This window comes from Somniosus microcephalus, unplaced genomic scaffold (genome assembly GCF_052327205.1).
Source record: "Somniosus microcephalus isolate GS21.2 unplaced genomic scaffold, FLI_Smic_1.0 unresolved_chr8, whole genome shotgun sequence".
NCBI classification, from domain to species: Eukaryota; Metazoa; Chordata; class Chondrichthyes; order Squaliformes; family Somniosidae; genus Somniosus; species Somniosus microcephalus.
This window is the reverse complement of record NW_028225186.1, coordinates 24,577,522-24,589,891: the sequence shown is the minus strand read 5'-3', so window position 1 is coordinate 24,589,891 and position 12,370 is coordinate 24,577,522.

Genomic DNA, 12,370 nt, shown 5'->3' with positions numbered 1-12,370 from the left:
ATCTTGTTGAATGGCGGAGCAGCTCAATGGCCAGTATGGCCCACTCCTGCTCCTTGTTCTTAGTCCAGCGATGATCTTGTTGAATGGCAGAGCAGGCTCAATGGGCAGTATGGCCCACTCCTGCTCCAAGTTCGTAGTCCAGCGATGATCTTGTTGAATGGCGGAGCAGGCTCAATGGGCTGTATGGCCCACTCGTGCTCCTTGTTCTTTGTCCAGCGATGATCTTGTGGAATGGTGGAGCAGGCTCAATGGGCAGTATGGCCCACTCCTGCTCCTTGTTCTTGCTTCAGCGATGATCTTTTTGAATGGCGGAGCAGGCTCAATGGGCAGTATGGCCTACTCCTGCTCCTTGTTCTTAATCCAGCGATGATGTTGTTGAATGGTGGAGCAGGCTCAATGGGCAGTACGGCCCACTCCTGCTCCTTGTTCTTAGTTCAGCGATGATCCTGTTGAATGGTGGAGCAGGCTCAATGGGCAGTATGGCCCACTCCTGCTCCTTGTTCTTGCTTCAGCGATGATCTTGTTGAATGGCGGAGCAGGCTCAATGGGCAGTATGGCCTACTCCTGCTCCTTGTTCTTAGTCCAGCGATGATCTTGTTGAATGGTGGAGCAGGCTCAATGGGCAGTAAGCCCAATCCTGCTCCTTGTTCTTAGTTCAGCGATGATCCTGTTGAATGGTGGAGCAGGCTCAATGGGCAGTATGGCCAACTCCTGCTCCTTGTTCTTAGTTCAGCGATGATCTTGTTGAATGGTGGAGCAGGCTCAATGGGCAGTATGGCCTACTCCTGCTCCTTGTTCTTAGTCCAGCGATGATCTTGTTGAATGGCGGAGCAGGCTCAATGGGCAGTATGGCCCACTCCTGCTCCTTGTTCTTAGTCCAGCGATGATCTTGTTGAATGGCGGAGCAGGCTCAATGGGCAGTATGGCCCACTCCTGCTCCTTGTTCTTAGTCCAGCGATGATCTTGTTGAATGGCGGAGCAGGCTCAATGGGCAGTATGGCCTACTCCTGCTCCTTGTTCTTAGTCCAGCGATGATCTTGTGGAGTGGCGGAGCAGGCTCAATGGGTAGTATGGCCTACTCCTGCTCCTTGTTCTTAGTTCAGCGATGGTCTTGTTGAATGGCGGAGCAGGCTCAATGGGCAGTATGGCTTACTCCTGCTCCTTGTTCTTCGTCCAGCGATGATCTTGTTGAATGGCGGAGCAGGCTCAATGGGCAGTATGGCCTGCTCCTGCTCCTTGTTCTTAGTTCAGCGATGGTCTTGTTGAATGGCGGAGCAGGGTCAATGGGCAGTATGGCCCACTCCTGCTCCTTGTTCTTAGTTCAGCGATGAACCTGTTGAATGGTGGAGCAGTCTCAATGGGCAGTATGACCCAATCCTGCTCCTTGTTCTTAGTGCAGCGATGATCTTGTTGAATGGCGGAGCAGGCTCAATGAGCAGTATGACCCACTCCTGCTCCTTGTTCTTAGTTCAACGATGATCTTGTTGAATAGTGGAGCAGGCTCAATGGGCAGTATGACCCACTCCTGCTCCTTGTACTTAGTGCAGCGATGATCTTGTTGAATGGCGGAGCAGGCTCAATGGGCAGTATGGCCAACTCCTGCTCCTTGTTCTTAGTTCAGCGATGATCTTGTTGAATGGTGGAGCAGGCTCAATGGGCAGTATGGCCCACTCCTGCTCCTTGTTCTTAGTCCAGCGATGAACTTGTTGAATGGGGAAGCAGGCTCAATGGGCAGTATGATCTTCTCATGCTCCTTGTTCTTAGTTCAGCGATGATCTTGTTGAATGATGGAGCAGGCTCAATGGGCAGTATTGCCCACTCCTGCTCCTTGTTCTTAGTTCAGCGATGATCTTGTTGAATGGCGGAGCAGGCTCAATGGGCAGTATCGCCCACTCCTGCTCCTTGTTCTTAGTTCAGCGATGATCTTGTTGAATGGCGGAGCAGGCTCAATGGGCAGTATGGCCTACTCCTGCTCCTTGTTCTTAGTTCAGCGATGATCCTGTTGAATGGTGGAGCAGTCTCAATGAGCAGTATAGCCTACTCCTGCTCCTTGTTCTCAGTTCAGCGATGATCCTGTTGAATGGTGGAGCAGGCTCAATGAGCAGTATGGCCTACTCCTGCTCCTTGTTCTTAGTCCAGCGATGATCTTGCTGAATGGCGGAGCAGGCTCAATGAGCAGTATGACCCACTCCTGCTCCTTGTTCTTAGTCCAGCGATGATCCTGTGGAATGGTGGAGCAGGCTCAATGGGCAGTATGGCCCACTCCTGCTCCTTGTTCTTAGTTCAGCGATGATCCTGTTGAATGGTGGAGCAGGCTCAATGGGCAGTGTGGCCCACTCCTGCTCCTTGTTCTTAGTTCAGCGATGATCCTGTTGAAATGTGGAGCAGGCTCAATGGGCAGTATCGCCGACTCCTGCTCCTTTTATATTAGTTCAGCGATGATCTTGTTGAATGGCGGAGCAGGCTCAATGAGCAGTATGGCCTACTCCTGCTCCTTGTTCTTAGTCCAGCGATGATCTTGTTGAATGGCGGAGCAGGCTCAATGGGCAGTATGGCCCGCTCCTGCTCCTTGTTCTTAGTCCAGCGATGATTTGTTGAATGGTGGAGCAGGCTCAATGGGCAGTATGGCCCACTCCTGCTCCTTGTTCTTAGTCCAGCGATGATCTTGTTGAATGGTGGAGCAGGCTCAATGGGCAGAATGGCCTATTCCTGCTCCTTATTCTTAGTTCAGCGATGATCTTGTTGAATGGCGGAGCACGCTCAATGGGCAGTATGGCCCACTCCTGCTCCTTGTTCTTAGTCCAGCGATGATCTTGTTGAATGGCGGAGCAGGCTCAATGGGCAGTATGGCCTACTCCTGCTCCTTGTTCTTAGTCCAGCGATGATCTTGTGGAATGGCGGAGCAGGCTCAATGGGTAGTATGGCCTACTCCTGCTCCTTGTTCTTAGTTCAGCGATGGTCTTGTTGAATGGCGGAGCATGCTCAATGGGCACTATGACCCACTCCTGCTCCTTGTTCTTATGCAGCGATGATTTTGTTGAATGGCGGAGCAGGCTCAATGAGCAGCATGACCCACTCCTGCTCCTTGTTCTTAGTTCAGCGATGATCTTGTTGAATGGTGGAGCAGGCTCAATGAGCAGTATGACCCACTCCTGCTCCTTGTTGTTAGTGCAGCGATGATCTTGTTGAATGGCGGAGCAGGCTCAATGGGCAGTATGGCCTACTCCTGCTCCTTGTTCTTAGTTCAGCGATGATCTTGTTGAATGGTGGAGCAGGCTCAATGGGCAGTATGGCCCACTCCTGCTCCTTGTTCTTAGTTCAGCGATGATCTTGTTGAATGGCGGAGCAGCTCAATGGCCAGTATGGCCCACTCCTGCTCCTTGCTCTTAGTCCAGCGATGATCTTGTTGAATGGCAGTGCAGGCTCAATGGGCAGTATGGCCCACTCCTGCTCCATGTTCGTAGTCCAGCGATGATCTTGTTGAATGGCGGAGCAGGCTCAATGGGCTGTATGGCCCACTCGTGCTCCTTGTTCTTTGTCCAGCGATGATCTTGTGGAATGGTGGAGCAGGCTCAATGGGCAGTATGGCCCACTCCTGCTCCTTGTTCTTGCTTCAGCGATGATCTTTTTGAATGGCGGAGCAGGCTCAATGGGCAGTATGGCCTACTCCTGCTCCTTGTTCTTAATCCAGCGATGATCTTGTTGAATGGTGGAGCAGGCTCAATGGGCAGTACGGCCCACTCCTGCTCCTTGTTCTTAGTTCAGCGATGATCCTGTTGAATGGTGGAGCAGGCTCAATGGGCAGTATGGCCCACTCCTGCTCCTTGTTCTTGCTTCAGCGATGATCTTGTTGAATGGCGGAGCAGGCTCAATGGGCAGTATGGCCTACTCCTGCTCCTTGTTCTTAGTCCAGCGATGATCTTGTTGAATGGTGGAGCAGGCTCAATGGGCAGTAAGCCCAATCCTGCTCCTTGTTCTTAGTTCAGCGATGATCCTGTTGAATGGTGGAGCAGGCTCAATGGGCAGTATGGCCAACTCCTGCTCCTTGTTCTTAGTTCAGCGATGATCTTGTAGAATGGTGGAGCAGGCTCAATGGGCAGTATGGCCTACTCCTGCTCCTTGTTCTTAGTCCAGCGATGATCTTGTTGAATGGCGGAGCAGGCTCAATGGGCAGTATGGCCCACTCCTGCTCCTTGTTCTTAGTCCAGCGATGATCTTGTTGAATGGCGGAGCAGGCTCAATGGGCAGTATGGCCCACTCCTGCTCCTTGTTCTTAGTCCAGCGATGATCTTGTTGAATGGCGGAGCAGGCTCAATGGGCAGTATGGCCTACTCCTGCTCCTTGTTCTTAGTCCAGCGATGATCTTGTGGAATGGCGGAGCAGGCTCAATGGGTAGTATGGCCGACTCCTGCTCCTTGTTCTTAGTTCAGCGATGGTCTTGTTGAATGGCGGAGCAGGCTCAATGGGCAGTATGGCTTACTCCTGCTCCTTGTTCTTCGTCCAGCGATGATCTTGTTGAATGGCGGAGCAGGCTCAATGGGCAGTATGGCCTGCTCCTGCTCCTTGTTCTTAGTTCAGCGATGGTCTTGTTGAATGGCGGAGCAGGGTCAATGGGCAGTATGGCCCACTCCTGCTCCTTGTTCTCAGTTCAGCGATGAACCTGTTGAATGGTGGAGCTGTCTCAATGGGCAGTATGACCCAATCCTGCTCCTTGTTCTTAGTGCAGCGATGATCTTGTTGAATGGTGGAGCAGGCTCAATGAGCAGTATGACCCACTCCTGCTCCTTGTTCTTAGTTCAACGATGATCTTGTTGAATAGTGGAGCAGGCTCAATGGGCAGTATGACCCACTCCTGCTCCTTGTTCTTAGTGCAGCGATGATCTTGTTGAATGGCGGAGCAGGCTCAATGGGCAGTATCGCCCACTCCTGCTCCTTGTTCTTAGTTCAGCGATGATCTTGTTGAATGGCGGAGCAGGCTCAATGGGCAGTATGGCCTACTCCTGCTCCTTGTTCTTAGTTCAGCGATGATCTTGTTGAATGGCGGAGCAGGCTCAATGGGCAGTATCGCCCACTCCTGCTCCTTGTTCTTAGTTCAGCGATGATCTTGTTGAATGGCGGAGCAGGCTCAATGGGCAGTATGGCCTACTCCTGCTCCTTGTTCTTAGTTCAGCGATGATCCTGTTGAATGGTGGAGCAGTCTCAATGAGCAGTATAGCCTACTCCTGCTCCTTGTTCTCAGTTCAGCGATGATCCTGTTGAATGGTGGAGCAGGCTCAATGAGCAGTATGGCCTACTCCTGCTCCTTGTTCTTAGTCCAGCGATGATCTTGCTGAATGGCGGAGCAGGCTCAATGAGCAGTATGACCCACTCCTGCTCCTTGTTCTTAGTCCAGCGATGATCCTGTTGAATGGTGGAGCAGGCTCAATGGGCAGTATGGCCCACTCCTGCTCCTTGTTCTTAGTTCAGCGATGATCCTGTTGAATGGTGGAGCAGGCTCAATGGGCAGTGTGGCCCACTCCTGCTCCTTGTTCTTAGTTCAGCGATGATCCTGTTGAAATGTGGAGCAGGCTCAATGGGCAGTATCGCCCACTCCTGCTCCTTTTATCTTAGTTCAGCGATGATCTTGTTGAATGGCGGAGCAGGCTCAATGAGCAGTATGGCCTACTCCTGCTCCTTGTTCTTAGTCCAGCGATGATCTTGTTGAATGGCGGAGCAGGCTCAATGGGCAGTATGGCCCGCTCCTGCTCCTTGTTCTTAGTCCAGCGATGATTTGTTGAATGGTGGAGCAGGCTCAATGGGCGGTAAGGACCACTCCTGCTCCTTGTTCTTAGTCCAGCGATGACCTTGTTGAATGGTGGAGCAGGCTCAATGGGCAGTATGGCCTATTCCTGCTCCTTATTCTTAGTTCAGCGATGATCTTGTTGAATGGCGGAGCACGCTCAATGGGCAGTATGGCCCACTCCTGCTCCTTGTTCTTAGTCCAGCGATGATCTTGTTGAATGGCGGAGCAGGATCAATGGGCAGTATGGCCTACTCCTGCTCCTTGTTCTTAGTCCAGCGATGAACTTGTGGAATGGCGGAGCAGGCTCAATGGGTAGTATGGCCTACTCCTGCTCCTTGTTCTTAGTTCAGCGATGGTCTTGTTGAATGGCGGAGCAGGCTCAATGGGCAGTATGACCCACTCCTGCTCCTTGTTCTTATGCAGCGATGATTTTGTTGAATGGCGGAGCAGGCTCAATGAGCAGCATGACCCACTCCTGCTCCTTGTTCTTAGTTCAGCGATGATCTTGTTGAATGGTGGAGCAGGCTCAATGAGCAGTATGACCCACTCCTGCTCCTTGTTCTTAGTGCAGCGATGATCTTGTTGAATGGCGGAGCAGGCTCAATGGGCAGTATGGCCTACTCCTGCTCCTTGTTCTCAGTTCAGCGATGATCTTGTTGAATGGTGGAGCAGGCTCAATGGGCAGTATGGCCCACTCCTGCTCCTTGTTCTTAGTCCAGCGATGATCTTGCTAAATGGTGGAGCAGGCTCAATGGGCAGTATGACCCACTCCTGCTCCTTGATCTTAATCCAGCAATGATCTTGTGGAATGGCGGTGCAGGCTCAATGGGCAGTATGGCCCACTCCTGCTCCTTGTTCTTAGTTCAGCGATGACCCTGTTGAATGGTGGAGCAGTCTCAATGGGCAGTATGACCCACTCCTGCTCCTTGTTCTTAGTCCAGCGATGATCTTGTTGAATGGGGGAGCAGGCTCAATGGGCAGTATGGCCGACTCCTGCTCCTTGTTCTTAGTTCAGCGATGATCTTGTTGAATGGTGGAGCAGGATCAATAGGCAGTATGGCCAACTCCTGCTCCTTGTTCTTAGTCCAGCGATGACCTTGTTGATTGGCGGAGCAGTCTCAATGTGCAGTGTGGCCTACTCCTGCTCCTTGTTCTTAGTCCAGCGATGATCTTGTTGAATGGCGGAGCAGGCTCAATGGGCAGTATGGCCTACTCCTGCTCCTTGTTCTTAGTTCAGCGATGATCTTGTTGAATGGTGGAGCAGGCTCAATGGGCAGTATGGCCCACTCCTGCTCCTTGTTCTTAGTTTAGCGATGATCTTGTTGAATGGTGGAGCAGGCTCAATGGGCAGTATGGCCCACTCCTGCTCCTTGTTCTTAGTTCAGCGATGATCTTGTTGAATGGCGGAGCAGGCTCAATGGGCAGTATGGCCCACTCCTGCTCCTTGTTCTTAGTTTAGCGATGATCTTGTTGAATGGCGGAGCAGGCTCAATGAGCAGTATGGCCTACTCCTGCTCCTTGTTCTTAGTCCAGCGATGATCTTGTTGAATGGCGGAGCAGGCTCAATGGGCAGTATGGCCTACTCCTGCTCCTTGTTCTTAGTTCAGCGATGATCTTGTTGAATGGTGGAGCAGGCTCAATGGGCAGTATGGCCCACTCCTGATCCTTGTTCTTAGTCCAGCGATGATCTTGCTAAATGGTGGAGCAGGCTCAATGGGCAGTATGACCCACTCCTGCTCCTTGATCTTAATCCAGCAATGATCTTGTGGAATGGCGGAGCAGGCTCAATGGGCAGTATGGCCCACTCCTGCTCCTTGTTCTTAGTTCAGCGATGATCCTGTTGAATGGTGGAGCAGTCTCAATGGGCAGTATGACCGACTCCTGCTCCTTGTTCTTAGTCCAGCGATGATCTTGTTGAATGGGGGAGCAGGCTCAATGGGCAGTATGGCCTACTCCTGCTCCTTGTTCTTAGTTCAGCGATGATCTTGTTGAATGGTGGAGCAGGATCAATAGGCAGTATGGCCCACTCCTGCTCCTTGTTCTTAGTCCAGCGATGACCTTGTTGAATGGCGGAGCAGTCTCATTGTGCAGTGTGGCCTAGTCCTGCGCCTTGTTCTTAGTCCAGCGATGATCTTGTTGAATGGCGGAGCAGGCTCAATGGGCAGTATGGCCTACTCCTGCTCCTTGTTCTTAGTTCAGCGATGATCTTGTTGAATGGTGGAGCAGGCTCAATGGGCAGTATGGCCCACTCCTGCTCCTTGTTCTTAGTTTAGCGATGATTTGTTGAATGGTGGAGCAGGCTCAATGGGCAGTATGGCTCACTCCTGCTCCTTGTTCTTAGTTCAGCGATGATCTTGTTGAATGGCGGAGCAGGCTCAATGGGCAGTATGGCCTACTCCTGATCCTTGATCTTAGTTCAGCGATGATCTTGTTGAATGGTGGAGCAGGCTCAATGGGCAGTATGGCCCACTCCTGCTCCTTGTTCTTAGTCCAGCGATGATCTTGTGGAATGGCGGAGCAGGCTCAATGGGCAGTATGGCCCACTCGTGCTCCTTGTTCTTAGTCCAGCGATGATCTTGTTGAATGGCGGAGCAGGCTCAATGGGCAGTATGGCCTACTCCTGCCCCTTGTTCTTAGTTCAGCGATGATCTTGTTGAATGGTGGAGCAGGCTCAATGGGCAGTATGGCCCACTCCTGCTCCTTGTTCTTAGTTCAGCGATGATCTTGTTGAATGGCGGAGCAGGCTCAATGGCCAGTATGGCCCACTCCTGCTCCTTGTTCTTAGTCCAGCGATGATCTTGTTGAATGGCAGAGCAGGCTCAATGGGCAGTATGGCCCACTCCTGCTCCATGTTCGTAGTCCAGCGATGATCTTGTTGAATGGCGGAGCAGGCTCAATGGGCTGTATGGCCCACTCGTGCTCCTTGTTCTTTGTCCAGCGATGATCTTGTGGAATGGTGGAGCAGGCTCAATGGGCAGTATGGCCCACTCCTGCTCCTTGTTCTTGCTTCAGCGATGATCTTTTTGAATGGCGGAGGAGGCTCAATGGGCAGTATGGCCAACTCCTGCTCCTTGTTCTTAATCCAGCGATGATCTTGTTGAATGGTGGAGCAGGCTCAATGGGCAGTACGGCCCACTCCTGCTCCTTGTTCTTAGTTAAGCGATGATCCTGTTCAATGGTGGAGCAGGCTCAATGGGCAGTTTGGCCCACTCCTGCTCCTTGTTCTTGCTTCAGCGATGATCTTGTTGAATGGTGGAGCAGGCTCAATGGGCAGTATGGCCTACTCCTGCTCCTTGTTCTTAGTCCAGCGATGATCTTGTTGAATGGTGGAGCAGGCTCAATGGGCAGTATGGCCCACTCCTGCTCCTTGTTCTTAGTTCAGCGATGATCCTGTTGAATGGTGGAGCAGGCTCAATGGGCAGTATGGCCAACTCCTGCTCCTTGTTCTTAGTTCAGCGATGATCTTGTTGAATGGTGGAGCAGGCTCAATGGGCAGTATGTCCTACTCCTGCTCCTTGTTCTTAGTCCAGCGATGATCTTGTTGAATGGCGGAGCAGGCTCAATGGGCAGTATGGCCCACTTCTACTCCTTTTTCTTAGTCCAGCGATGATCTTGTTGAATGGTGGAGCAGGCTCAATGGGCAGTATGGCCCACTCCTGCTCCTTGTTCTTAGTCCAGCGATGATCTTGTTGAATGGCGGAGCAGGCTCAATGGGCAGTATGGCCTACTCCTGCTCCTTGTTCTTAGTCCAGCGATGATCTTGTGGAATGGCGGAGCAGGCTCAATGGGTAGTATGGCCTACTCCTGCTCCTTGTTCTTAGTTCAGCGATGGTCTTGTTGAATGGCGGAGCAGGCTCAATGGGCAGTATGGCCTGCTCCTGCTCCTTGTTCTTAGTTCAGCGATGGTCTTGTTGAATGGCGGAGCAGGCTCAATGGGCAGTATGGCCGAGTCCTGCTCCTTGTTCTTAGTTCAGCGATGATCTTGTTGAATGGCGGAGCAGGCTCAATGGGCAGTATGGCCCACTCCTGCTCCTTGTTCTTAGTTCAGCGATGAACCTGTTGAATGGTGGGGCAGTCTCAATGGGCAGTATGACCCAATCCTGCTCCTTGTTCTTAGTGCAGCGATGATCTTGTTGAATGGCGGAGCAGGCTCAATGAGCAGTATGACCCACTCCTGCTCCTTGTTCTTAGTTCAACGATGATCTTGTTGAATAGTGGAGCAGGCTCAATGGGCAGTATGACCCACTCCTGCTCCTTGTTCTTAGTGCAGCGATGATCTTGTTGAATGGCGGAGCAGGATCAATGGGCAGTATGGCCAACTCCTGCTCCTTGTTCTTAGTTCAGCGATGATCTTGTTGAATGGTGGAGCAGGCTCAATGGGCAGTATGGCCCACTCCTGCTCCTTGTTCTTAGTCCAGCGATGAACTTGTTGAATGGGGAAGCAGGCTCAATGGGCAGTATGGTCTTCTCATGCTCCTTGTTCTTAGTTCAGCGATGATCTTGCTGAATGATGGAGCAGGCTCAATGGGCAGTATTGCCCACTCCTGCTCCTTGTTCTTAGTTCAGCGATGATCTTGTTGAATGGCGGAGCAGGCTCAATGGGCAGTATCGCCCACTCCTGCTCCTTGTTCTTAGTTCAGAGATGATCTTGTTGAATGGCGGAGCAGGCTCAATGGGCAGTATGGCCTACTCCTGCTCCATGTTCTTAGTTCAGCGATGATCCTGTTGAATGGTGGAGCAGTCTCAATGAGCAGTATAGCCTACTCCTGCTCCTTGTTCTCAGTTCAGCGATGAACCTGTTGAATGGTGGAGCAGGCTCAATGAGCAGTATGGCCTACTCCTGCTCCTTGTTCTTAGTCCAGCGATGATCTTGCTGAATGGCGGAGCAGGCTCAATGAGCAGTATGACCCACTCCTGCTCCTTGTTCTTAGTCCAGCGATGATCCTGTTGAATGGTGGAGCAGGCTCAATGGGCAGTATGGCCCACTCCTGCTCCTTGTTCTTAGTTCAGCGATGATCCTGTTGAATGGTGGAGCAGGCTCAATGGGCAGTGTGGCCCACTCCTGCTCCTTGTTCTTAGTTCAGCGATGATCCTGTTGAAATGTGGAGCAGGCTCAATGGGCAGTATCGCCCACTCCTGCACCTTTTATCTTAGTTCAGCGATGATCTTGTTGAATGGCGGAGCAGGCTCAATGAGCAGTATGGCCTACTCCTGCTCCTTGTTCTTAGTCCAGCGATGATCTTGTTGAATGGCGGAGCAGGCTCAATGGGCAGTATGGCCCACTCCTGCTCCTTGTTCTTAGTCCAGCGATGATCTTGTTGAATGGTGGAGCAGGCTCAATGGGTGGTAAGGACCACTCCTGATCCTTGTTCTTAGTCCAGCGATGACCTTGTTGAATGGTGGAGCAGGCTCAATGGGCAGTATGGCCCACTCCTGCTCCTTGTTCTTAGTCCAGCGATGATCTTGTTGAATGGCGGAGCAGGCTCAATGGGCAGTATGGCCTACTCCTGCTCCTTGTTCTTAGTCCAGCGATGATCTTGTGGAATGGCGGAGCAGGCTCAATGGGTAGTATGGCCTACTCCTGCTCCTTGTTCTTAGTTCAGCGATGATCTTGTTGAATGGTGGAGCAGGCTCAATGAGCAGTATGACCCACTCCTGCTCCTTGTTCTTAGTGCAGCGATGATCTTGTTGAATGGCGGAGCAGCCTCAATGGGCAGTATGGCCTACTCCTGCTCCTTGTTCTCAGTTCAGCGATGATCTTGTTGAATGGTGGAGCAGGCTCAATGGGCAGTATGGCCCACTCCTGCTCCTTGTTCTTAGTCCAGCGATGATCTTGCTAAATGGTGGAGCAGGCTCAATGGGCAGTATGACCCACTCCTGCTCCTTGATCTTAATCCAGCAATGATCTTGTGGAATGGCGGAGCAGGCTCAATGGGCAGTATGGCCCACTCCTGCTCCTTGTTCTTAGTTCAGCGATGATCCTGTTGAATGGTGGAGCAGTCTCAATGGGCAGTATGACCCACTCCTGCTCCTTGTTCTTAGTCCAGCGATGATCTTGTTGAATGGGGGAGCAGGCTCAATGGGCAGTATGGCCTACTCCTGCTCCTTGTTCTTAGTTCAGCGATGATCTTGTTGAATGGTGGAGCAGGATCAATAGGCAGTATGGCCCACTCCTGCTCCTTGTTCTTAGTCCAGCGATGAACTTGTTGCATGGCGGAGCAGTCTCAATGTGCAGTGTGGCCTACTCCTGCTCCTTGTTCTTAGTCCAGCGATGATCTTGTTGAATGGCGGAGCAGGCTCAATGGGCAGTATGGCCTACTCCTGCTCCTTGTTCTTAGTTCAGCGATGATCTTGTTGAATGGTGGAGCAGGCTCAATGGGCAGTATGGCCCACTCCTGCTCCTTGTTCTTAGTTTAGCGATGATCTTGTTGAATGGTGGAGCAGGCTCAATGGGCAGTATGGCCCACTCCTGCTCCTTGTTCTTAGTTCAGCGATGATCTTGTTGAATGGCGGAGCAGGCTCAATGGGCAGTATGGCCCACTCCTGCTCCTTGTTCTTAGTTTAGCGATGATCTTGTTGAATGGTGGA